The sequence below is a fragment of the Panthera tigris genome, chromosome B4 (genome assembly GCF_018350195.1).
Source record: "Panthera tigris isolate Pti1 chromosome B4, P.tigris_Pti1_mat1.1, whole genome shotgun sequence".
Lineage (NCBI taxonomy): Eukaryota > Metazoa > Chordata > Mammalia > Carnivora > Felidae > Panthera > Panthera tigris.
The window spans coordinates 93,298,838-93,325,650 of NC_056666.1; the positions used below are offsets into that span (position 1 = coordinate 93,298,838).

At 41.9% G+C, this 26,813-nt stretch overlaps 1 protein-coding gene across 1 annotated transcript in view; it reads left to right on the forward strand.

Annotated features, from left to right (window-relative positions):
• The window catches only part of YEATS4 (YEATS domain containing 4), an 80,164-nt gene that overhangs the window by 39,910 nt on the left and 13,441 nt on the right, over positions 1-26,813 (forward strand). Inside the window, exons 7-8 of the transcript XR_006220062.1 lie at positions 18,885-18,933; positions 24,443-24,826. The gene's annotated coding sequence lies outside the window, so the exon portion shown is untranslated. The remainder of the gene's footprint in view (positions 1-18,884; positions 18,934-24,442; positions 24,827-26,813) is intronic.

The following is a 26,813-nucleotide window of genomic DNA, read 5'->3' on the forward strand; positions in this document are numbered from 1 at the left end:
TCAGCCTGGTTAATCAGTTGTTCTCTTGCCTGCAAAACAACACAGCAAGAAACAACTTAGAGGCTTTTCAATCCTCTGATGTGTTTAATTTGTTATCTAGCAAGCAATAAAGAGAAAAAGAAATTCTCCGGAGTTTTATAATATTTACAGTCCTCTCGCTAGGGAACTGGAGTTTGCCCAGGAGGCATATTGCAAAGCGAGTGTCTGGCCCCAGGGAAAGACCCAGAATTCTGTAACAGTCCTGTTGGCCTAGTGATGTTTATCAGAATGGTGAAGATTTCCAAATGGTGCTTATCAGTGTACGAAGGCACTTATCACAAGTAAGGAAAGACTTCCATTGATTTGGTTCAAAGGGCAGCCCAAGACACTCGGTGAATCACATTCCCTGCCCACCTCCGTGCAATCCTCCCACCACCCCTGGGTGACCCAGGCTGGCTTCACCAGGGTCTGGGTTTGAAATCACAGGGCGTCTGTGACAGTCTACTTTCCTCTCAGGTCGGTGTGTGATGACCGACCTCCAACGCTTAATTCTGATTTCAAGAATGCATTTGGTAGATGGGTGATCAGTACCCAACTGGGTCGGGGCTTCAGTTTTCAAGATCTCAACTGAAAGCCTTCGAAGCTTCTGAGCAGATGAGAAAGGATGATCAACTACTTACCGATGCATAAAGGCTGAGTGGGCAGGAGGCTCAGACTCCTGTGATTGTAAATCCTTTTCAAGTCTGTTTATCGGTGTTCTCCACTAGTCATTCTGTGATGTTTTAGGACTCGCTTTAAAATGAAGAAGTATTTAATTTTATTGATCACTACCCATGTGCTGTTTCTAGGACTGCCTATTTATTGGTGTTTCTGTAAAAACAACAGCAGCCACGTGTTGTGGAAACAGTCTCAGTGGAAACCAGCAGGACTTAGCCTGATGTGGGCATTTTTGTTACATGCCTCCCCAGAAATGCTTGAGTTAATATTTTTACAATAGAAAAAAAAAGGCAATAAAAGCTTTTGAAGCCAGATGTCTCTTTACAAAACTGCTGATGGGGAAGCTTTTCTCATGTAGAGACTTCAGTTAAGGTGATCAAATAAAATCAGTTATATTTAAAGTTGCTGGCTTTTTTGTTTATCTCGGTCAAATAAAGCTGTGTGTTCTAGTGAAGAAACTGAAGGTCAGAGGTCAAAGGACAAAGATTTCTGGTGAGGTCTTGCATTAGGGAAGCCTTTTTAGCAGTGACTTCAGCCTTGGCAGGTAGTAATGCTGTTCAAGTCATGGTCAGAGGACGGAAGGGTTCCAAAATCTAAGTCTGATTTGGACCGCAGACATTGCGCTTGCAACTTGGGTAGGGCCCTTTTTACTAGTTTTCTGATCTGCACCAAGTCTTAATTGCCAACTCTCTCTCTTTCTCTCTTTGTTAACTGTCAATAGTAAATAACTGCTAGTCTAAAACATTCACCTGTCAACAAAGTGATGTATGTTTTGGAGAGAGTCAACAAGCAAGAATTGAAGTGACTTCACTTGGTTTCCCCCCACTTATTTCCCTCGGCAGAATCCATCCTCGTGTGGTAATTAACTCTCGTTTATTTGTTTCATACCAAACTAAAACCTACACAAATCTAAATACATGTGGGCGAATCCTTCTACCTGGCTGCTTGACCACCATCAGAATCGCCAGTAAGTTGTAAGTATAGTTGACTTAAGTTCCACATCAGTCATTTCTCCTGCCCTCCTCTCCGACCCTTCTTCCTTTAGTGCCCTATTCAAATGTCACATCCTCTGAGGCCCACTTTTCTATTCTCAGTCTCCCCTCCATGAATTAAATCCTCCCTTACTTTGCGCATTCCTCTACTGCTCATCATACTTGATAGTCACATGTTTATGTGTGGTCCTCGCCTATTCAAATGAGAACCCCATCAGGGCAAAGGAGTTTTTAGGGCCTGGAAAAATACCTTGGATGGAGGTCAAAGGAAAGGACTAAAGTGATTTGCAGCCTGGGTCACTGTGAGAACTCCATCAATAGTTAACTAGTCAGGAGGGACCTGTTTTGTTCAAGGGGGAGGGGGCGAGAGGCAAGATGATGAATTACATTTCAGTTGTATTAAGTCTAAGGTGCTGGAAGCACATTCAGAAGGATATTTCCAGCAGACCTTCGGGAATATGTGAAAAGAACATGAGGAAGAGACACTAGAGGCAAAGAAATTTGGAAGCTCTTCACATAAAGGGATGGGTGGCAAAAGCCACATGATTCACTGAGTCCATGGAGGTGAGTGGTGTCTTAGATAGAAAATTCCAGGAAGACATCTTAGGAAAAGCTTTCATTTAGGGGGCAGAAGGAAAACAGCCAGCAAAATCCTTCAGCATTAGGGATGTAAGAGAATAGGAAAATGAGGGGCTAAGGAAGCCAGACTGGGTGTGGTTTCTAGAAAGGTAATCGATGCAGAAAGTTCAAGGATAATGAGAATGGAGGAAACACCCGTGTATCTCATAACTGGAAAATCACTGGCAACTTTCAAGAAGGTACCTCCAATTGAAAGAGAGGAACAAAACCAAAAGTCTAGCAGGGGATTACAAACTCAAATGCTTATAAGGACTAGAGAGGTAACAGAAGTGAGCAAAGAGACCATGATGATATGGTGATCATAGGCCCCACCACACAGCCATGCCCAGGCCATTGTTGCCTCATGGAAAGCATGACCCAAGACAGCCAGCTATCTGACCTTCACAGAGAAGACTGAATTTTTTTTTTTAATGTTTATTTTTGAGAGAAAGAGAGTGAGCAGAAGAGGGGCTGAGAGAGAGGGGGACAGAGGATCCGAAGTGGGCTCCATGCTGCCAGCCGAGAGCCCGATGTGGGGCCTGAACTCATGAATCATGAGATCATGACCTGAACCGAAGTCAGACACTCAACTGACTGAGCCACACAGGTTCCTTGAGAAGACTGAAATTCTTATTTTTAAGTGAAATTTTCCAATTTAAAAAATATTGTGAGTCTAATGAAACACTTCTATACACTGTATGGGTGTATTTGAGCTCATATTTGAGCCTCCTGTACTAGCAGCCTTTGCTAGGTTTGAAGGCATTGATGAGAGGACAGGAATCTTCTGAGATATAACCAGTCTGCTGGGTGTTTTAGAGACTGGAGTGCTAGCAGGTATCAAAGAGAAGATGGAATTTTCTGGAAAGAGAGGTCCAAGGGGGAGGTGGAAGTCATGAGATCAATAAGAAGAAATGCCTTTTCTTTTCAGATGAGAGGGATGAAGAGAGTAAGAGAGAAGTGTTAAATATTGAGAATGAGATTTAAGGTAAATAAGGGAAGATTAAGGACCTTGAATTTAATGTCATCAGTGAACTCTAAGAAGTAGACCTTGAGATTACCTGTGGAGGAAAAGGGAGGCAAGGACTGCCCTTGGGCCATAGGAGGGTGGGAAGTGTTTGCAGTAGTCACAGGGTTAGGGTTCAACGGTGACAAGTCAAACAAATAAAGACCCAGTGGAGGTTGATAGCATACATCTAGAGGGATTTTCCATTTAACCAGCACTTTTTAAGTGGCTCTGCATTCTGGGCACTAGGCTAAGCCCTGGGGATTTCCAGTCAAGTTGAGGAATTAGATGAAGAAATAAATAATTGCCACAGGCTATCAATGTCACAGAGGGGTACAAACAGGGTGCTTTTGGGAAAAGAGGAGACACATCCTGGGAGGCTTTCTGAGGAGAGGGGATTTAAGTCTATGTTTGAAAAATAAGTTGTAATAGAGAATAAACTGATGGTCACGAGAGGGGAGGAGTGGGGAGGTTGAGTGAAATAGGTGATGGGGGTTAAGGAGTGCAATTGTCATGAGCACTGGGTGATGTATGGAAGCGTTGAATCACTATGTTGCACACCTGAAACTAGTGTAACACTGTATGTTAACTACATTGGAATTAAAATAATAAAAAAGAAAAGAAAAAGAAATTGTAGTTGCTATGAAGGCAATGGTGAAAGTCAGAAGAGACAATATATACAAAACACTAGCGGTAATAGCAGGCATGGCGCATTCTGGGAATTTCAGCTACTTCCATGTGTCTGAAACAGACTGCCAGTGGCAGAGTGGGAGAGGATGAAACTGAAGAGTTATTGAGAAGAAACATGAATGATCATGGAACATGGACTTGCCCTATAGACAAAGAAAACCCACAGAAAGATTTCTACGACAGTGACATTATCAGCCTGTTAGAAAGAACACGCTGACTAGAATGAAGATCAGGAAGGAGGTCAATTTTGATCTGCAGTTATGTACTCAGCCACAGAGGATATATCTCCATGGATTTAAGTTAATGATGGCCGTCTTAATCTCTTTCTCCTCTGATCTAGGGCTGGAACAAGCAACCCACTTTAGGTTAATAGGGCATAAAAGGATGTCTACAAGGAGCCTCTGGGAAAGAGTTCTTTGATAAGTAAGAAATGCTTGAGAAGAAAGCTTCAGTTTTCCCCTTTGTTCCTCTCTTTCTGGATGTTGTTCTATGAAGATGTAATGTTTGGAGCTGCAGCAATTATTTTGAGATTATGAGGTAATGGGTATGAGGTAAGGATGAAAGCAACAAATTGAAGATGGCAGAGCAGAAGACAGACCTTGGGTTCTTGGTGTTAGAGGAGGCCATTAAGAGGATGCAACCACTGGTTGACCCACAAACTGGACTTGGGCAATCAGAGGTTCCCCATCTTCTTCCCTGTCCTTGGAGTGTAGATTTCTGTCCACTGTTCCCATAGCTGGAGCCGTTTCAAGGACAGAACCTTGAGAAAGTAATGTGTTGTTGAGACCATCTGAACTATGTATGTGCCTGAACCTCTATAGGCCTCTGTATACAAACCTTTAAGATTCTGGTGGGTGGACATGGAGATACATTCATCTGGTGACTGTTCAAGACAAACCTCATATGTAAGCCCCCTCACTTACTAAAGTTTCCACCTACCGGAGCGCCTGGGTGGCTCAGTTGGTTGAGTGTCCGAGTATTCATTTCAGCTCAGGTCGTGATCCCAGCATCCTGAGATTGAGCCCCGAGTTGGGCTTCATGCTGAGCACGGAGCCTACTTGGGATTCTCTCTCTCTCCCTCTGCCCCTCTCCCCTGCTCGCTCTCTCTCTCTCTCTCTCTCTCTCTCTGTAATAAAATAAAGTAAAATAAAATAAAATTGACACCTACCAATCTGGAGTGGCCCTCCTCTTTCTTTGGTCTCTCCTTGCCCCTGTGTACAGGGGCCAGTTTCAGATTTCAGCTAGGGAACTCCCGGGGTTGCAAACCAACTACGGTCACACCGTTTTGTTTCCAAAACCACTCTGGGATGACCTGCCTTGAACTTAACAAGCCAGTAATTGGTACACTCATGGTTTAAATCATGATTAGTTGGGTTTTTTGTTAATTGCCACATTGCCTTATATGTGGCCATCACAGTAGAAAGTTTAAGAAGCAAGAGATCTTAAACTGCTAGAGGTCATCAACTCATGTATAGTTCTACTTCTGGGTTCAAGAGGTATGTTGAATACTGTTGGTTAGTGTTGTATATCTCTTACCAGTCTTTACCCTTCCTTTCCACATGTCACAACCAACTTAGACAAGGCTGCCTCATTCATCCATATTTTCATCATTGTAGCTTTACTTGGTCCCTCCTAAACAGAATTCATTTCTTTCATTTAAAGTCCCAGTGTCTTGGGGCGCCTGGGTGGCTCAGTCAGTTGAGCATCCAGCTTCAGCTCAGGTCATGATCTCACGGTTTGTGAGTTCGAGCCCCGTGTCGGGCTCTGTGCTGACAGCTCAGAGCCTGAAGCCTGTTCGGATTCTGTGTCTCCCTCTCTCTCTGCTCCTCCCCTGCTCATGCTCTGTCTCTCTGTCTCTCTCTCTCTCTCTCAAAAATAAATAAACATTAAAAGAATTTTAAAAAATAAAAAAAAAATTAAAAAAAAAAAGTCCCAGTGTCTTAGGGTACATGGCTGGCTCAGTCAAAAGAGTGTGCAACTCTTGATCTCGGGGTGGTGAGTTTGAGCCCCACATTGGGTGCAGAGATTACTTAACAAATAAATAAACAAACTTAAATAAATGAAGTCCCAATGTCTTGGTATTTAAACTACAATTAGGGGTGCCTAGGTGGCTCAGTCAGTTAAGCATCTGACTTTGGCTCAGATCATAATCTCATAGTCCCCCGGTTTGAACCCTACATTGGGCTCTGTGCCAACAGCTCAAAGCCTGGAGCCTGCTTTGGATTCTGTGTCTCCCTCTCTCTCTCTCTCTTTCTCTCACTCTCTCTGCCCTCCCCCGCTCACACTCCGTCTCTGTCTCTCAAAAATAAACAAACATTAAAAAAATTAAAAATAAAATAAACCATAGTTAATTATGAGGCCAAGGGTCTTGTTTTCTTTATCTGTGTGCCCCTGGCACAAAGGCTGGCAAATAGCAGATGCTCAAAAAAAAAAAAAAGTGTTTTAAGTGGAATTTTGAGATAGAGGGCCTGAATAATAATAAAGAAAATATTGGAACTATTTTGTATGTTTCTCCAGATTTGCCTCACTGACCTTCAAGCTGCTCACTAATAGAGAGTCCTGATGGTGTTTACCTCCCCTGGTGTGAGGAACATCTCAGGCATGGCCCCCATCACACCCACACAATAAGAGCTGCAGTGGAACCAGGAGTCTCAAGCCAGCTCAACCTGACTCATGGAGCCTCTGGCTCCTCCCACTGCTTCCAGACTCAGAGGCAGCACCGTGCCTCACTCAGGCTGTGGCTTACCTGGTGGCTGCCTGGAGAGTTCTTGTGTTACACAGCCCAGGAGTGCAAGGGACTTATCACCCTGGGAGGTCTACGTTGACCAAAGAAAGACAGGAGGTGAAAAGGAGCTTGCACATTAACTAGCTCCCTTCCTCCTTGATGGACCACTCTGGGCACCATGATTCCATATGGCCTGACCAAGTAACTCGCCGGGTTTTCTCATGAAGCCATAGCCAATGCCCTAATGAGCCACTTTGTATTTACTATTTCTCCATCCCTGATTGACATCCTTTTTACTCACCCTTGATGCTCTGGGATTGTATCTTCCTTCCAGTTATATTAGCATATACCTTGCCTCAACCATTGTTTTTTAGGCTAAGACAAAGATTCTATTATTCAGTATTGGTTTTCTTGTTGCGTTTTTGAAATCTATTGTGCATTTGCGGATGCCACCTCAGTTTAAATTCTTTCAAACATAGGTAGCCAGGGATGCCAAACAGCACAGTATTTGTAAAAACTCTTTTTAAGTAAACCATTATCCATGAGGAGTAGTTCTTAAAAATCAGTCTATTTTTGAAACATTCTTAAACAAGGTGAAATGAGGTCTAAAGGGCAGCAAATTAAATGCCCGTGATAAGCAAATATTTAATTGTCCTTGATTTTAAACACAGACTTGTCAGACTGAGCTTGATAATGACTCCTTTAAAGTCGCATTATTTCCCAAGGCATCAAGCTTGTGTTGACAAGTTTCTTGAAAGACAGTTGGAAGAATAATTGAAAGATACATAATTAACTTTTACTTAATGTTTGGTTATCGTAATGTCATCTAATATTAGTAAAAGCTACAGCAAGTGATCAGAGTATCTGAGTTAATTTCTTTTGACAGATGTGGAATACTATATTATTTTTTAATCATTATTCTGTTTATCACAGACATCTTTTTGATGCAGTTTAATTTGTTTTATACCGAATACATGTAGGAGTCATATATAATTAATGGAAATGTCCTCAGGAGAAAAATGAGGCTTCAGTCTCTGTGGCAACATAATCATGTTGAATTTATGCATGACTCTAACTGTAGGGGTCTGGAATCATTAGCCAAGGTTAATGAAAAACACAATTTACAATAAAGATATTAACCTACATAATTTTATCTGAAATAAGAAACAAAATCTGAAAATTTTAGCATACTGCTGAGCTACCCAAGACAGAAACACATATACAAAGGAAAAAAGAAAAAGTTTTGGGTCTGGTTGGGGAAGAACCAAAAGAGGAATTGTACAAGTTGAAAGGGACATATCAAAAACAAAACAAAACAAACAATAAATCTAGCAAAGATTACCCTCTTGATAGTTTGAATCTCAAATTATTCAAGCATATGTTTCCCAATTGCAATTGGAAAGTAATAGCATTAATACCGAAATATGTACATATTTAACACAGTCACTTTTTTTTTCCTGTACTTTATTTATTTTTTATAATTTACATCCAAGTTAGTTAGCATATAGTGCAACAATGATTTCAGGAGTAGATTCCTTAAGCCCCTTACCCATTTAGCCCATCCCCCCTCCCACAATCCCTCCAACAACCCTCTTTTTGTTCTCTATATTTAAGAGTCTCTTATGTTTTGTCCCCCTCCCTGGTTTTATATTCTTTTTGCTTCCCTTCCCTTATGTTCATCTGTTTTGTATCTTAAATTCTTCATATGAGTGAAGTTATATGATATTTGTCTTTCTCTAACTGACTAATTTCACTTAGCATAATGCCCTCTAGTTCCATCCATGTAGTTGCAAATGGCAAGATTTCATTCTTTTTGACTGCCGAGTAATACTCCATTGTATGTATATACCAAATCTTCTTTATCCATTCATCCATCGATGGACATTTGGGCTCTTTCCATTCTTTGGCTATTGTTGATAGTGCTCCTATAAGCATTGGGGTGCATGTGTCCCTTTGAAACAGCCTACCTGTATCCCTTGGATAAATACCTAGTAGTGCAATTGCTGGGTTGTAGGATAGTTCTATTTTTAATTTTTTGAGGAACTTCCATACTGTTTTCCAGAGTGGCTGCACCAGTTTACATTTCCACCAGCAGTGCAAAAAGAGACCCACTTTCTGAGCATCTTCACCAACATCTGTTGTTGCCCGAGTTGTTAATGTTAGCCATTCTGACAGGTGTGACGTGGTATCTCATTGTGGTTTTGATTTGTATTTCCCTGATGATGAGTGATGTTGAGCATCTTTTCATGTGTTAGTCTTCTTTGGAGAAGTGTCTATTCATATCTTTTGCCGATTTCTTCACTGGATTATTTGTTTTTTGGGGGTTGAGTTTGGTAAGTTCTCTGCAGATTTTGGATACTAACCCTTTATCTGATATGCCGTTTGCACATATCTTCTCCCATTCCCTTGGTCACCTTTTAGTTTTTCTGATTGTTTCCTTCCCTGTGCAGAAGCTTTTTATCTTGATGAGGTCCCAATAGTTCATTTTTGCTTTGGTTTCCCTTGCCTCCAGGGACGTGTTGAGTAAGAAGTTGCTGTGGCCGAGGTCAAAGAGCTTTTTGCCTGTTTTCTCCTCTAGGATTTTGATGGCTTCCTGTCTTACATTTACGTCTTTCATCCATTTTGAGTTTATTTTTGTGTATGGTGTAAGAAGGTGGTCCAGGTTCACTTTTCTGCATGTTGCTGTCCAGTTTTCCCAGCACCACTTGCTGAAGAGACTGTCTTTATTCCATTGGATATTCTTTCCTGCTTTATTCTTAATTGTCCCACTAATGAATGAGGGTAAAGAGGTCCCCAAATCAATCAGCAAATGTTTGTTATATGCTAACTGTGGTGATTTAGTCTAGAGACCAGTGCCTAGATACTTGCAACTATGTTCCCTGATCAAACTGGAAATTGCTAGCATCAACTGTGACCTGCTTTATAATTGTGCTTACCTAATCACCAGGCCCTCTGAAGAAGAGAAGATAATAGCAAATAGGGAAGGAATGTTAAGGGAGGTAGGATGATCTAAGGGAGTAGAATTTTAAGAAGGCAGTGACCCAAATGTTGCCACTAGAACAAAAAGAATAAGGAAGTGCCTTTGGAATTACTTAGAAGCAATCGCTGGTGTTCTTCAAAAGAGCAGTGTCAGACACTCCGACTTCTGGCCATGATTGAATAATTGGAAATGGGATTAACCTTAAACAACTAGGACACTGGACAAAATATAGGAAACAACTGTTTTCAGACTTTGGACAACAGGTATTGTGGGAATGTGATCCCTTGGAGAAGGTAGCCCTCAGATGCCCATGGCTTTCTGCCTTGGGGCACCTACCTGGCCATGGATTAGGAAAGTGGGTTCCACGTAAAACACAATAATTTTATTTGAGTTGAGGAGACAAAGATCAGAGTTCAGGAGAGGTGAGGCTGCTGGAAGTTTGTAAGGCAGGGTTGGAGAGAGGAGGAAGCTACCTAGAAAAAGAGCTCTGGAAGTCTGTATGGGCTTATTTTGAGTCTGCTGAATACAGTGAAACTCAACAGTTTGGGTAAAGAGAGGTTGGAGAGCTGTGGGCTGAACTGTTCCTGAGCATACACAGGAGTGGGACTGCTCAAGTTCTGACTAGGCAGAGAAGAGTGGCCTCACTGATCACTCACTTGGAGTGTTCTACAGTAACCCTAGAAAGGCCATGCTTTAGTAATATTACTAAACTATTCCTAGAATAAAGGCTACAGGGGTGCCTGGGTGGCTCAGTCAGTTAAGCATCCCACTTTGCTCAGGTTATGATCTCACAGTTTGTGGGTTCGAGCCCTGTGTTGGGCTGTATGCTGACAGCTGGAGCCTGGAGCCTGCCTCGGATTCTGTGTCTCCTCTCTCTTCCTGTCAGCTTCTCGCACTCTCTCTCTCTCTCAAAAATAAATAAACATTAAAAAAATAAATAGTTTACTTTATGTCCACCCTAAATAGGCTTAAAAACAAGCCCCCAAAAGATCCAGTACCTTTATTCCCTACCATAACAAAACACAACAGTCTTTAAAGGAAGACAACAAAATCCAGATACTCAACAACGTAAAACTCACAATGTTCAGCATCCAACAAAAATTTACTAAGTGTGCCAAGAAGCAGGAACATGTAACCTATAACCAGAAGAATAATCACCCCCAAAGGACCATGAAATGATAAAGATGGATGGAATTAGCAGACAAGAATGTTAAAGCAACTCTTAAAACTGTGTTTGACTATTTAAATGAAAGCATGAACAAAGTGAGGAGAGAAATGGAAGACGTTTTTTAAAAGTGCAGTTTCAACAGGGTGATGGAGAGACACAGGGACCCCAGACTGAAAAAAGGGAAGGAATAAGGAACACATCCTGAAGGGAGTGGCCGGAGACCGTTTATTCAAGAAGTATGGCTGCAAAGACAGAAAGGGGCAGCAAGGCCTATCAAAGGTTTGGATTATTGTTGTTCCCTAGGGAAAAAAATGATAAGCTAAAAATGAAAGCTAAAGAGAAGTGTTAGAAAGAAGGATTTATATGAGGTTAATGGTTCTAGGCAGATTTAGGAGAGAAAAGTTTTATCTCTAAAGAAAGAGGATTGATTTTTCCCCGAGATAATGGAAAGAAGCTGAATATAAAATAGAGACAGAAAGTTCAAGGGAATTGAACAAGGCCCGGGTAATTAATGGAGTTTCAGTAAACAGAAGGCAAAATCATTTACTATGAGGCCCCAGGACTGGGGAATCCAGTGAGTGAAAAAAATGAGGAGACTGAATTGGAGAAAATGTAAGAAATGAATAAAAGGACCGTGAAACACAAAACCACTCCCATTTCCCCAAACACTGTGGATAGACTGGACATCAGATTTAGTAAGAGGGAAATAATAAAATGCAAAGAAGGAGGGTTTGGGTTAAAACGTGAAAAGGAAAATGATTTCTCTTTTTCTTTTTGTGTATTAAATCCTGGTGAAGACTTTCTGGGAGAATAGTGTTGAGGGTGGTGGAAAGGGAAAGAAGGGAAATGAGAGGCGGGAAGCACTGGAAGAGTTGGACGGGTAGAATGGCTATAATCTTCAGGTCGCTAGTTTTATTTTTGAAAGTACGTTTGTAAACTTGGATAATAAAACTATGCATAAGTAACATTCTGTTGCAATACAAACCACAAAGCTGTTACATTTCTGTGTTTCAGACTGAGATGAAAGGGTCAGGTCAGGAGTCAGAAGACATAATGTTGTGTCTGGTCGCAAACAGTGACCATCTTTATGGGTTAGTTATCTCATCTCTCTGAGTCTGTTTCTACATCTGTAAAATAGGCAAAAAGGCCACGTATGCCTACTCTGGATGAATTTGCACAAATCAAATGAGATTATACACAAAAACATTTTGTTCTCTGTTTGGTGCTATAAAACACAAGACACATGTAGATCTTTTCTGGGTTACCCACCCAGCTCACAGTGATTCATCTTTCTCTGAGAGTTGCCTTCCCATTCCCCAGTTGGATTTACTACATCACTCCACCCATCTACCCACAATTGATTGGACCAGGATTGTACAACTAATCCTAGATGGGCCAATCAGACTCTCCTGAGAATTTAGAATTGGGACCAAGTGTATCCAATTTGCAATGATTATTTGAACAGAAATGTAAATTCTGGAGTAATGAGTTGGTCGTCTGCTGCCTGCTGAGGGCATGAAGGTGCAGAAAAGCCAGTCTAGGAAGAGAACAAAGCTGAGAGGCAAGAGGAAACTGAGATAAGAGTAAGAAAGAGAGAGGACTAATACTTTGGATAACTGTACAGTTCTGGACTCTTCCTCTTGAGGCCTGACTGCTTTATTGGCCTGGGATTCTGTAAGATACCCCTGTGTCCTATAAATAAAATCCTCCTTTCTTTCTTTTTCTTTCTTTCTTTCTTTCTTTCTTTCTTTCTTTCTTTCTTTCTTTCTTTCTTTCTTTCTTTCTTTCTTTCTTTTTTATTTTTTCTTTTTTTCATGTATAATGTGGCTCATGTGTTTCTCTGTAATTTTCAACTAAAGAATCTTAACTAAAGCAATATAGTGAGTTCAATAGTGTCCCCACCACCACCACCCAAAATTCATGTCAACTCAGAACTTCAGAATGTAACCTTATTTGGAAATAGGATTTTTGCAGAATGTGGGTAAGATGAGGCTATACGAGATTCAAATGGATTTGAATCCAGGGACTGGTGTTCTTATAAGAATAGAGGGGATAGAGGGGATAGAGGTGCCTTGGGTGGCTCAGTTGGTTAAGCGTCTGACTTTGGCTCAGGTCATGATCTCACGGTTCATGAGTTCGAGCTCCACATAGGGTTCTGTGCTGACAGCTCGGAGCTTGAAGCCTGCTTCTGATTGTGTCTCCCTCTCTCTCTGTCCCTCCTCTGCTCTCACTCTGTCTCTTTCTCTCTTAAAAATAAATAAAAATTAAAAAAAAGAATAGAAGGGGATACAAGAAATGCACACAGAGAAAGCCGTAAGAAGATGAAGGTAGGAAGAAATTGGAGTTATGCTGACACAGGCCAAGGAACGCTGGGGGCCACCAGAAGTTTGGAAAGCCAAGGAAGAATTCTTCCTTAGATCCTTCAAAGAGAGCATGGCTCTAACGACACCTTCATTTTGGGCATCCGGCTTCCAGGGTGCTGAGAGAATAAATTATGTTGTTTTAAGCCACCCAGTTTGTGGTACTTCATTACAGCAGCCCTAGAAAACTAATACAAGGAGTAGTATAGGACAATTTACCTCAAAATTGCTGTTCTCAAGCTTTGTTGTCATGGAAAGAGCTAGACTCTACACAAGGGGGAGACCCTTGAAGCTTTCAAGTACCTTCTCGTCCCACAGCCGCTTTCTGGGAAATAGGTCTCTAGTGGTTTGTTCTGTATACGGTTTTTATATTTCTTACCATATGAAACCACTGCTGCTACTATTCCAGCCACACTCAGTTGGAACCAAGTTTCATGGAAATGAGAGAGTTAGAAGGAAGCCAAGAAGAGCTTCGTGTGTCAAACTGCCCAATAGGGCTCAGTCTGTATTGGACTGATGACAAATCACCTCAATCAGGAAATACAACTACTAACTAAACAAAGAGTAGGCAATATCCCAATCCATGCTGAGCCCTTGCTTCGTTTCTCCATGAGCCTATAGATAAACCTGTCTGGGAAACTCTGTGACCAAGAATGGCTGCCATGAAACAGAGGACATCCCATGGTGCCCCACAAATCCCAGCAACAAACCCCCTTTATCAGGGATCATCTGGGCATGTGTCCTTGTTTTAGTCTGCTCAGGATACCATGATAAAATACTATAAACTGAGTAGCTTAAACAGCAAAAATTTATTTCTATCACTTCTGTAGGTTGTAAAATCTAAGATCAAGGTGCTGGCCAATTCAATTCTTGATGAGAGCTCTCTTCCTTGCTTGCAGATGGCTGCCTTCTTGCTGTGTCCTCATATGGTCTTTCCTCAGTGGGTGCGCACACACACACACACACACACACACACACACACACACAGAAATTTCTCTCTCTCTCTTTTTTTTAATTTTTATTTTAGAGAGAAAAAGAGTGTGAGCAGGGGAGAGGGACAGAGAGAAAGAGAGAGGGTCCCAAGCAGGTTCCATGCTGCCAGCACAGAGCCAGATGCACAGCTTGATCTCATGATCCTGAGATCACTACCTGAGCTGAAATCAAGAGTTGGATGCTCAACCAACTGAGCCACCCAGGCTCCCCTCTCTTGCTCTTCATACAGGACCCCAACCTGATGACCTCATTTTATCTTACTAACTCCTAAAAGCCCTATCTCCAAATATAATCACACTGGGGATTAGGCTTCAATCCTTCTCCCTAACATATTGTTAGAATCTTTTCAGCAAACAGCTGGCTCATTCATCATTATAATGCAGGGATTGCACTGAAAGATAATCTTGGATAATTTCTGTCCCCTCACCAAGATGCAAAGTGCTTCTAATTACATAAAGGAGGACATACACACAAATATACATACACACATAAAGGAGGACATACATACACATATACATACATACACACATGAATGTATAGATATTATATATATTCATAACTTTCTATGTGCCAGATGTTGGGCTATATATATATATATATATATATATATATATACAAACACACATATATATAGCTAAGTGATATATATATATAGCTAAGTGATTGATATATATTGATATATATTGATATAAATTCATTTCAACCTTACAACAATCTGATGAGGCAGGTAGTATTATTATGCTTATTTAACAGTCTAGAAAATCAAGGTACAGAGAGGTTAAATAACTTGTCCAAGCTCATACAGCTGGTATGTGCTAATCCTGGGACTCAACCCATACAATCTGGCTTCAGAGTTCATGAATTAATAAGCCGTAGTTCCAGTTATGAGAAGCTGCTAGTGTAGTGATTGGAGCAAAGGACAAGCAAGAGGTATATATAGGAAGACTGGAATTGGAAAATTATGGAAAACACACTCTTTCGGATGAATCATCTTTCAGTCTACTTTATCTGTGGACTCTGATGGTCATGCAGTAACTGACAATCCCAGAGATAAACACAACTTGCCTTGGAATAAGACTGTATCAGTGTATGGCTCCTGGTATTAACCTTATCTGTCTCTGGACATTGGGCAAGTCATCCAGTATGTGTGGAAAGAGATGCAAAATATTTCTCATCACAGTCTGTATATACTGAGCAAAGACCTGGTTGCTCTAAAGTTTTGTCCCTGGGGTAGAAAAGGAAGAAGATCGTGTTCCTTCCCATCGCGCTTCCTAATCAAGTGCTCCTGTGTGCTCCAACAAGAGGTTCTTCTTAGTTGGATGAATAGGTGTGTAGAGAGGCAAGAGGCCAGGACTTATGGGCTCAAGAATGTGTAAGATTTATTGGAGCTGCTGGTTAGAACACTGCTGTTTTCGTGAACTGGACCAAAATGCTCTCACACCAAGCTTTTACCAATAAAATAAATAGCCTCAGGTGTCTATCGACCTAAGAGGACCTGCCTGTAGTTGATATAATTGCCAAACCGCTCACTGGGAACTTGACAGATGAGTCCTTTAGCTTTCAATTCAGGGTGAGAATTTGCACCAAAAAATAAGACGAGCCCTTGTTAAAGAGAAATATAAATTCCTATTTTCTTAATCTTTCACTCATTCATTCAACAAATATTTATTGAGTGCCTACTCTATGATAGGCACTGTTCTTGGAGATTGAAATAAATCAATGAGCAAAACACAGATTCGTGCCCTCCTGGGAACTTGCATTCTGGTGCAGAAAGATAGATAGTTGGAAATAGACATAATGAATAAATAAGTTATATAATGTATGCTAGGAGGCTATTGGTGTCATGGAAAAAGAAAGAAGAGCAAAATAAGAGGAACTGAAACTATTGGGGGCTGGTTGTGATTTTAAATCGTCAGGGTAGGCCTTATTGAGAAGGTAACGTTTGAGCAAAGACTTGAAGGAGTTGAAAGGATTGGCCAAGTGAGCCTGTGGGGAAAGATCACACCAGACGAAGGAAATGGCAGCACAGGAGTGTGCTGGGTATGTTTGGAGAATGTCAGGAAGCCACGGTGGCTGGAGAAGTGGAGGTTGGGGCAGACCACGGAAGATGGGGAGAGTAACAAGGACCTGATCATGTGCAAGCCTGTAGGCCACTGTAGGGACTGCTACTTTTATTTATTTATTTATTTATTTATTTATTTATTTATTTATTTTTAAATTTTTTAACGTTTATTCACTTTTGAGAGACAGAGACAGAGTGCGATCAGGGGAGGGGCAGAGAGAGAGGGAGACACAGAATCTGAAGCAGGCTCCCAGCTCTGAGCTATCAGCACAGAGCCCAACACAGGGCTTGAACCCATGAACTGTGAGATCACGACCTGAGCTGAAATCAAACGCTTAGCCGACTGAGCCACCCGGGTGCCCCGGGACTGCTACTTCTACATTACAGGATTTTTATTCTGAATGAGATGGGAGTCTATTAGAGGATTTAGGGCAAAAGAAGGACATGTTCTCTCTCATAACCAGATCTCTTTGACTGTTGTGTTGTAAGCTGACTGTATAAGAACAAGAGTGAAAAGGGAGAAATTAGGACACAATTTCACTCATCAAGAAGAGAGACAATGGTGGCGTAGACTAGGTTGTAATAGTGGAGGTGGTGAGAAGTCCGATTTGGGGTAACACTTGAGGCTAGAGCCTGTTGGCGTTGTTATGGGTTGGATATGATGTGTAAGAAAGAAAAAAAAGAAGAGTTAGATACCTATGACCATGACGATGGAGAAGGCTGCAGGTGGAGCAAGTTGTTGGATATACAGATCTGGAGGTCAGGGGAAAAGTCTGGGCTGGAGTTTGAAATGTGGGAGTTGTTGACATACAGATGGTATTTAAAGCCAAAGGCTGAATGAGATCACTAAGGAACTGAGTGTGGATAGAGCAGAGTCCAGGGACTGAGCCTTCAAGCATGCCAACATTAATGAGTTGGGAGAAAAAGAGGATTCAGTAAGGAGGTAAAGAAAGAGTAATTAGGAAAGGGGAGAAGGCTCGAGTGATGTTATTGACCAGGTGAGAAGGGATGAGATCCGGTATACAAGCAGAGGGATGGGCTCTGGACAGGAGCACATTTTGGAGGAGAACAACTGCACATTTTGAATAACTGAAGGCACCGATATATCTGGTGCTCTCTTTACGTAGTAAAGATAATTCTTGGTAGTCAAGGAATTCTTTTATGGTCTTCCCACAGCATTTCCCCACTGGCCGTTCGGTGAATACTAATCTCATGGACAGTCAGTGCTTCACAGGAGCTGCCACGCAGATCTCATTGCCGAACACAACGTGGTTTCTGTCTTTCTGATGACGTGGCACAGCTCAGGGGAGCTAGAGTGGTGAGGTCGCCATGGCCACGCCAGGAATGGAACCAAGGTCTCTGTGTTCGTTTGCGAAGGGCTCCCATGATAAAGTCCCACAAACCGAGTGGCTTAACTGCACAAGTTTATTGTCTTACAGTTCTGGAAGCTACAAGAGAGAAATCAAGATGTTGGCAGTGTGGGTTCCTCCCAAGGCTGGGAGAGAGCTTCTGTCCCATGCTTCGCTTCTGGTTTCTGGCAATTTTTTGGCAGCCTTGGGCATTCTTACCTCATGGAGGCATCACCTCAGTCTTTACCTTCATGTTCACATGGTGTTCTCCCTGTGTGCTTTATCTGTTTGTGTCTAAATTTCCCCTTTTTATAGACACCAGTCCTATTGGATTAGAGGCTCACCTGACTCCAGTGTTACCTCATCTTACCCAATCACCTCTGTAAGCACCCTATTTCTAAATAAGGTCACATTCTGAGATACTGGCTGTTAGGACTTCAGCATGTGAACTTGGGGTTGGGGAGGAGAGGCGCAGTTCAACCTATGACAGTCTTTTAATGTCACATTTCGCGTCAGCCTTCATGGGATAGATTAGGCAACTGCAGATCAGGCAACTTGAGAATCAGTGGGGCTGAAAATCAATCTCTCCGATGCCAATCCTATCATTTGAACCTGTTGTCTTTGATGTGACTCTGATGTGACCATTTTGACCTGTTTTAGAAAGCACGACCTTGACGAATAAGAGGTAATGACTGGGAAGGTAAAGAGTAAAGGCATTTGCAGGGAGAGGTGCTCCTCTAAGGCAGTGACCATATATATTGGAAACATGTTTGCCTTTTATCACACCAATGATGACAACCCAGCTTCTTTGGGCTTCACCTCTGAGATTCTGATTCTGCAGGCCTGTAGCCAGGAACCTGCATTTTAGCACACTTTCAGGTGATTCTGATGCCACCTTTTGACAGATTTCCGTAGAGAGCCGGGGATTCGTGGTGTGAGAATTACTGAGGCAACAAGACACTTAGGTTGGAGCCAGACCAGGCCTTGCCATCCAGAGAGTAGACAGAACCACAGAACCCCTGACCTCAGAGCCACAAGGGCCGGAAGAGACCATCAAGATAGAAAACAGAGCCCAGAGATGGTTGAAGCCAGGGCATTCTGAGTGCTTCAGAGCAGAAAGAGAAACAAACCCAGGACTTCAATATAAGAGGATGCCAATGGATGAAATGAAAAGAGAGAAGACAAATGTGAGGAGCTGTCCCCTAAACCAATGTCTACACTAGATAATGTCTCCTATTTCTTTATCAGGTCACAGAAGCTGTCATGCTTCAGAGGAGGCCACTTTCCTGCCTCTCAGGTCAGTTTGGGCTCCTGAAACAGGGACTTACCCATGAGACCAAGAGCAGATCTGTTTTTAGTGGTTATTTGTGGGGGTCCACTGCTTCTGCAGTGGCACTGCATTGTCCTCAGCATACAAAGATATAATAAGAACCCAAGAAAAACACTTTGAGTGTGTGATTGTGTGATTAAATTCACTGATGGTCGTCAGGCTTGGGTAGGTATACTCCCTGAGAAAACTCTGAGCCTAATTATCTGTCTGCATAATTTCTTCACTCTTCTTTCACCTTCGTGACCTCATTCGGTGTTCACGTAACCCTGTAGTAGGTGTTACCCTCACTGGACAGATATTTTAAAAATGAAAATCTGGGGCGCCTGGGTGACTCAGTGGGTTAAGTGTCCAACTTTGGCTCAGGTCATGATCTCAGGGTTGGTGAGTTCGAGCCCCACATCGGGCTCTCTGCTGTCAGCACAGAGCCTGCGATGGATGCTCTGTTTCCCTCTCTCTCTGCCCCTACCACTCTTGTCTTCTCTCCCTCTCTCTCAGAAATAAATAAACATTAAAAAAAAAAGATGAAAATATGACATGCCCTCCTTCTGCTTATAATCCTTCAGTGATTCTTCACTGTTTACCCATTGGCTCCTTCCTTGGGGGAATACATTCCAAGTTAACAACCTAAAGAAAAAATGGGTAATTTGTACAAGGATGTATGTAACAGCTTTATTCACAACATTAAAAACCGGTAACAAAACAAAACGCAATAATAAAGGGCAGGGCTAAGCCAATCCTGCCCTCTCAATACACTGGAATTCTCTGTACCTACTTCAAATGATAAGAATCTGGTCTACCCTGAGGCACGAGTGTGTATCTAAGTGTCTGTGTCTAAAGGTGGCAAATGTGAAATCCACTGAATAAACAGGACAATGAACACCCTGATTTCAACTCTGTAAAAACATGCGTGTGCGTACTGACAAGGACTAGGCAGTAACAAAAAAGCAACAAAACGTTTGACACCATATGTGAATCAGATCTCCTATTTAAGTGTGGCATAAAAACCGCAGTGGGGAAAATAATGCCTTTGGAATTTTCTTCTGAGGACTCTCACATAGAATTGTATATTGTGAAGAGTAAACGAGACATGGAACTTAAAACCTTAAGACTTCAACGCAAGAGGGTGGACTAAGGACACGGTGACAGTTTTATGTTGGGATGTCAGTGTTTGAGTCAGTTCCAGCCAGAACGGGGGCGGGGCACGGCCACCTCCAGTGGCGTGACTGAGTGTGCTCATACACGCATATGCACACTTGGCTTGTGGTTACATCATTCGCTGCTGCTGAAGCAGTTCAAGGCCAGTGGGAAATCACAGAGCAGGGAAAGAACTGCCCTTATTAACTGAGAGAAAAACTGGTCTGACTTGATCAAGCAGAACATTAGCGTGTGATGTCAAACTGACCTTATGTACGGTTTCAAAGAGGCTCCAGAAACAGTTCACCGAGCTCTCTTCTCTTTAATGGTATTTGCTGGGGCTGAAAGCATAAAAGCATGGCGCTGGAGGCTTGCTGTTGATGCACACAGATGGCTGCAGTACCCCAAATTTAGTCTCCGTTCAAATGTGTTCATCACATCTCTCGCTGGCTCTCTTTCAAGGCTCTTACCCCAACCCTAAATCTTACGATATTTGCCTTTTGTAACTTTCAGTAAACAATGGTAGCATCACTTGAGTCCCCTTTAGGTTTATCATTCACTGTGCACAGAAGAGGAGTGACTGGTAGGTCAGAAAAGATAGTGCCCTCCAAGATTCTCGGGGTTTTCTGTCCTTGTACATCTGGATCACTCAATCTTGGCTTATCCTGACTTGCTCAGGCCCTAAGAAAAACAGGTTCTTGCATCCCAAACTGATGGCAGTCTAGTTTGTATCCGAAAATCAATTTAATCATTTACAATGAGAAATCTAGCAGCCAAGTGGGGCAATATTTATGTTGGCCGCTTTGCAAGTTCTCTTCCCACAAATGAAACCAAGCAAAGATTAGAAGTCTGTTGCTGTGTGAGCATAAGCTACTGGTACAAGGAAGGGTTCTGAGAGAGACTTATCTACAAAATGATCTACTTAGAATTCTCTGATTTCCCCTCAGTGTGTATTCCTCTAATTGCCCTGCTCGCCCACCCCTCACCTATTCTTTGAAGCTTCTTCTACCTCTGGGTTCTTGGGAAAAATGAATCACTTACCCTGTCGGTCTACCATAACTTTCATACCTTTATTATAGCACCAATTACCTCATATTCTGGTAATCCTTGATGTATCTGTCTCCCCTTCTGTTTTCATCACTGGGACAGGGACTCTCTCATCTACTTTGTTTCCTCAAAGCCTAGCACATAATAAGTGCTCAGTTCAGGGTTGCTAAATGAATGAATACATGAATTATTTTTCCATTTACCCTAATGGCCTGTCTACATCTAAATAGATGTAGATAGATATTAAGCGACAGAAAGGAGGGGGGAGAAAGAGAGACAGAGAGAGACAGAGAGAGAGAAGAGAATCCTATTCCCTAACCATGAGAGACCTGTCCAAACATTATACCGCAGGGAACCCGTAAAAGCCAGTCTTAGGCAATACTCAGTGCTTTATGTTTTCACCCAGACTGATCTGTTTATCTGATCCTTCTAACATTATTCCCTGGCCTCACCTTCGGCCCTGGCTTATGTGTGCTTCAACCTACATGCTTATTTTAGTAAACAGTTTGACCCCTTCCACAAGCATATTGATTTGGATTCTCCTAACTCCCCCTTTCACCCACATCAGGCTACAGAAATACCAAAGCAGAGTCTGGATTCTAACATGACCCACAAGTGATATGTATGCTCATTAATGTTGGAGAAGCTCTACTTTGTTAGCACCAAGCTCTAACCAACTGAGCTAACTGGCCAGATGCTACTTTAAATCTTTATGATGACTGCCCCTGGCTGCATGCTTTTCCTTTCCATCTTCTCTCCTGTCATTCTCAAGACATCCACATCCATTGTATTAGTTATCTATGGCTGCATATAAAACCACCCCAACTTACTGGCCTAAAACCTCACTTATTATCTTATGGTTTCTGTGTGTCAGGAATCTGGGCAAGACTTATCTGGATCCTCTGCTCAGGGTCTCTCATAGGCTGCAGTGAAGCTGGGCTTCAGTCATCTAAAGCTTGGCTGGGGAGGAGTCACTCGAGACTCACTCATGTGGTTGTTGTTGGGACTCACGACTTCATGGGCTGTTGGAAAGAGCCCTTCCTGAGTTCCTTGCCTGGTTGGTCTCTCCACTGCACAACTTACAAGATGGCAGCTGGCTTCATATGGAACAAATGAGTGAAAAAGCAAGAGAGGGCAGGTAAGATGGAAGCCAGAGTCGTTTGTAACCTAATCTGAGAAGTGGCAGCCCATTATTTTTGCCTTATTTTGTTAAAAGTAAGTCAGTAGGTCCAGTCAAAGGGAGAGGATTCTACAAGGGTGTGAGTAACAGAAGTGGGGATGTCCAGGGGCTCTTAGAAGTTGTGTACCACATCCATGTTCATTTTCCTTCTTTTTTTTTTTTCAAAGTTCACCTATTTATTTTGAGGGAGAAAGAGAGAGAGAGAGAGCGCACGTGTGTGTGCACATATGCGTGCACGTGCAAGTGGAGGAGAGGCAGAGAGACAGCGAGAGAGAGTCCCAAGCAGGCTCCAAGCCTGACTCAGAGCTCGATCCCATGACTTGCGAGGTCATGACCTGAACCAAAACCAAGAGTCAGATGCTCAACTGACTGAGCCACCCCAGCACCCACCCATCCATGTTCATTTTCATCTAATAACTTCGCCGACTAGTTTCTACTGCAGTTACACATCTCTGTGGCCTTATCTGGGACCTCAACACCACTTGGAACTTTATATTCTCCAAACTTTCACCCTCTGTGCTTCCTGTCTTGACTACAACTTTTCGTTCCCTCTACTTGTCCCACGTCTTCACTCCGATTGCACCATCCTTCACAGCAAACATGACTTCCTATCCCTTTCAGCCTTTCTTGTCCTAGTGTGTTAATACTCTTCTAGTGTTTCTCAAAGTTCCATACAGGGAGTTTCCTGTAAGCAGCTAGTCATATATGGCCTTACTAAAAACCGAGACACCCACATTCACCTATTTGATTTTGGGGACTGTCACACTTTCACTTCCTCCACTTTAGGGCAAATCTAGTTTTCTCTGCTTTTTCTTCCATTCCCAGGTTGATGAGCATGCCTGAAGGAAATCATAAAATCATGCTGATTTGTTTCACTATAAATGGATGCTCTCTAACTTCATCTGAGTAACACCTCTCTTCAGAAATGCATCCCTACAGAATTTACCCAGCATCATTTCCAGAACTTTCTTGTTCTCCTGAAGTCCCCAAACCCACCATCATTATCCTTGGTCTATCCTTAGCCTTCCTCCAGTGGAAGGCTATTTTTTGTTTGGCTGCCTCCACTCTAGAACACTCTCATCTCTCACTCATTATTTTTCGTCCTGAGAGAAATGGGTGTGATCATCCTTTCTGGGTCTAAACTCTTCACATGCCCTTATAATCCATTCTGTCCCACTTCTTGACTTTGCTCCATCAGTTCCTCCCTCTCTGTCTGTATTTTCTCCTTCACCTTCAGCTTACAAACATGTCCATCATAAAAGCAACCTTGACTCAGTTACTGCCTCAAGCTACTGCTTCATCACTGTCTTTTCTTCTACCACTAAATTTATTTTTAGTTTTCCAATAATTTTCTAATATAATGAAAAGTAGAGGGGGCACCTGGCTGGCTCAGTCGGTAGAGCATGAAACTCTTGATCTTGGGGTTTTAAGTTCGAGCCCCATGTTGTGCCCACCCTCTTTTTTATGTCATTGAATTGCGGAATTGAGTCCATTGTCCTAAGCTTTGTCTCACTTTTTGGACTTGCCTGATTGTTTCTTTTTTAGCGTCATTTAACATGTTCATCTACCCCTATATTTCCTGTGAACTGGAGATGAGATATAAAGGCTGATTTCAATTCAAGTTAAACATTTTTGTCGGGAATATTCATAACTAGTGCTATGTATTTTATATTGCATCACATTTTAGGCACATACTTTTGATTGTCCCACTTTTAGTGACACTAACATTTATCACTGGGTTAAGGAGGCAACAGCCAGATCTCCCCGCTGTTAAATTACTTTTTCTTTTCACTTGCAATCAGCAAATAATCCATGGAGAGATATTTTAGTACCATTTTTGGCACCTCTCCAGATTGTAAACATCCTTTATTCTATCAGAATGAATATGTCAGTCATGGTTCATTAAAGGAAACAGAAGCCAATCTAAATTTTTTTTCATCAGAGAGAGATTTAATTCAACTAATAAGGAGCTTCCAAATTCATTGGAAGAGCTTGGGGAGAAGGCTAGGCTAGGCCTTCAGGGGGCTGAGTTATGAAACAGACTAAATTTGGTATCTGTGTTCCAAGGCTTATGAAGCCACCATTGAAGTTGTCTCTCCATATTCTCAAATCTAGGACCAAGAATTTGGCAGAAAAACTCATTGACTCCGTATCCATGCTGGCCAGAAGCAACAGTCAAAGGAACAAGAAGATGGCCTCCACCTAATTTCTACTTTCCAGATCTAATGCAAGTGCATTTCATTTTTGGACCTTAATTCATATCTTGAAAACTAGATGTAAAGCAGTTTGCATTTTTTTTTTTTTTTTTTAACTTTCTGGCCAGCCTCTGCACACAAGAAGCATTAGAATAGTTGTTGATCAAGACAATCCATGGATTCTACCACACTATGGCAAGGGCAGTAAAGGGAAACACACCTGAGACCTCTAAGGTTCTGTGACAGGAATCAGAATGTTTCTCCTGGGCTCCCCACTCTGCAGGCACGTTGCAGGATGGAGAAGGTAAAACCCAACAGTTACTACTTCTCCACATGCTTTTCATCTGAAGATGTTGTTACTATCTCTCATCTACTATTGCCTCATTTTACATTCTGTTGTACTTAATGGTTATAATTTTTTTAAATGTTTATTTATTTTTGAGAGAGAGAGTGTGTGCACATGGGAGTCGGGGAGGGACAGAGAGAGAGAAATTCAGTGAGGCTCCGCGCTGTCAGCACAGAGCTCGATGAGGGGCTTGAACCCAATAAGATCATGACCTGAGCCGAGATCAAGAGTCGGACGCTCAACCAACCGAGCTACCCAGACCCCCTAATGGTTGCAGTTTTTTAATTCTCATTTTTATTAGCGTTTTGGGAGGACAAAGAAATAGCAACCTTTTCAGATCTCCTAGATGATTTTCAAACTGTTCCATAGACACATCTGAGTGATAGGATATTCTCCCATGACCCGTGGACGATTTGTGAGACATACCAGCAGACCAGAGTGCAGGTATCAATAATTTTACAAACTCTCCTACGTAATTCTAATAAACCCTTCCAATACCACCATTTTTGTATTACTTATTTATTTCTGTATATCACATTACTCTCAAACTTCATGGCTGGTCACGATAAACATTATCTCACAAACGATTATTATCTCACAGTTTCTGTAGGTCAGGAATCTAGTCTTCATGTTCGTATTTGGCTATAGTTCACTCGTTTTTATTGCCATAAAATGCTCCATTGTTTTCATGTGTCAAATTTATGTTTTTATTCTTCTCTTAATGGACTTTTGAGTTTCTAGTTTAGGGCCATTATTAATATTGCTGACATACACAGTCTCTTACATGTCGCTCATAAAAAGACTTGTTAGCACTTCTTGAGTTTATATCTAGGACTGGAATTGCTGGGTAAAGGGTATATATATTTCCAGTCTTTACTGGATACTTCAAATCTCCAAAGTTGTACCAGCAGGTGTGTGAGAGTGACTGATGCTCCCATCCTTGCCAGTGCTTAGCATTGTGAGGCTTTTAAAGTTTTTGACAACCTGATGGCTATGAAAAGATATCTCATCCTGCTTAATTCACTGATCACTTGAGATTGAGTCCCTTTTCTTATGTTTGTGGATTAATGTGTTTCTTCTGTGAGGTCATTATTCATACCCTTGGTTAATGTTTCAGTTGGTTGTTTTGTGTTTTCCTTGACATGTAAGAGCACTTTATATAATCTGGGTATTACACTTTGTTAGTTACACTGATTCTCTCAACAAATATTTACTGAGCACTTAGTGTGCTTGGAGGATATAGCTCTCAACAAGGCAGACCAAAAAAACTCTTAGTTCATCAGGCATCCATTCTAGAATAGGGAGACAAATAATAAACACAATATATAAGCAAAGTTTAGGGCGCCCGGGTGGCTCAGTCGGATAAGCGTCCGACTTCAGCTCAGGTCATGATCTTGCGGTTTGTGAGTTTGAGCCCCATACCTGGCTCTGTGCTGACAGCTCAGATTCTGTGTCTCCCTCTCTCTGTGCCCCTCCCGTGTTCATGCTCTGTCAGTGTCTCTCAAAAATAAACGTTAAATTTTTTTTAATTAAAAAAATAATAAATAAGCAAAGTTTATGGTATATTTATTAGATTTTTACATACCCCGTGATAAATGTTACAGGCAGAAATAAAGCAGCGAAGGGGTCTAGGGGATTCTGGGGAAGGCTACAACTTAAAATAGGATGGTCAAGGAAGACTTCACTGAGAGACTGACATTTGAGTAAAACCTGAAAAAGGTGAGGAAACAGACCATAGAGATATTTGGTGGAAGAGCATCTTAGATAAAGAGAACAACAAATGCAAGGGCCCTGCAGTTTGAGCATAAATGGTTTATGCAGGGAAAAGCAAGGAGGCCAGTGTGGCCAAAGATGAACGAGAAAAATGAGTCATAAAAGAGGATATTTGAGCAGTAAGGTAAGGAAGGTGTGTGTGCAGAATGTAAAAGATGTTGTAGACCGGGCA